This window comes from Branchiostoma floridae, chromosome 14, assembly GCF_000003815.2.
Source record: "Branchiostoma floridae strain S238N-H82 chromosome 14, Bfl_VNyyK, whole genome shotgun sequence".
Taxonomy (NCBI): Eukaryota; Metazoa; Chordata; class Leptocardii; order Amphioxiformes; family Branchiostomatidae; genus Branchiostoma; species Branchiostoma floridae.
Genome location: NC_049992.1, coordinates 4,328,317 through 4,329,352, shown reverse-complemented (window position 1 = coordinate 4,329,352; position 1,036 = coordinate 4,328,317).

Below are 1,036 nucleotides of genomic sequence, written 5' to 3'. Positions count from 1 at the left end.
TTTCCAGTGCTGAATATTCGTCAGCACTCTTGAAAATCCCGCTCCGTCTGTCACGTGACCCCGGCAGTGGTTGCGCCATTTCGCATAAGGATCGTGCAAATCTCATAAGGTTCGTGTGAATCACATAGTGATTCGTGCGAATTTCATAATATTCGTGCGTTTTTGCATAGTGATTCGTGCGAATTTCATAATATTCGTGCGTTTTCGCATAGTGATTCGTGTGTATCACATAATATTCGTACGAATTTCATAGGGTTCGTGCAAATGCTTAGGCACCCCTGTCAACTAAGCCAGCTGAGGAAACAACAACAGTGCAGCAGCGCCATCTACCGAAAAAGTTTCGACTTGCAGCCTTGTCCAACGACTTTTGCGGCCTGTTGTATGGGAGGCTTCTTGACGATGTATAATTACAAATAACCTTGCCTGGGGGTAACTGAAAAAGGTACAGCAACGAAGGTAAAGCGTTATCGTTTATCGTACAATCTACCGTGTAAGAATACTATGCGACGTTAGCATACATGGTCTGTGTACTCGTTCATGTTAACTTTCATTGTTGTTGAACACAACTATAGTCCTTTAAAGCTGCACAGTTGATCAGGACAACAGCACATCAGAAGGTCATGTCAGCTTGCTTCATTTGACCTCTAGCATCAATGGAAGACCCTTTCCACGACACTGCGCATGCTTTACAAAGTATTTCTTCGATTTTCAGTCTCGTCGAATCTTGAGTGTCGTCGTTCCTCAATTTATTCCAGAGGGAAAAAAACTACAGGATCCCGTATCAACTAGAAGTCAAAACCAAGTAGACTGCTTGTTCGAATGTGCATTTGTTGGTTCTAGACATTTCACAATGACGAGCACCTAAATTAAATTTGCACGGTTGACTAGCATGTTACACGAGTGGCGTGTTTTGTTCCTGACAGAGCCAAAGATTAATTATACCCCTGTCGCATTTGGCGAAAATCGATCGGACGACGATTCTGCGGCAATCGCCCGAGCCTCGCTTATCATAATAACTTTATTGCACAACAATAGT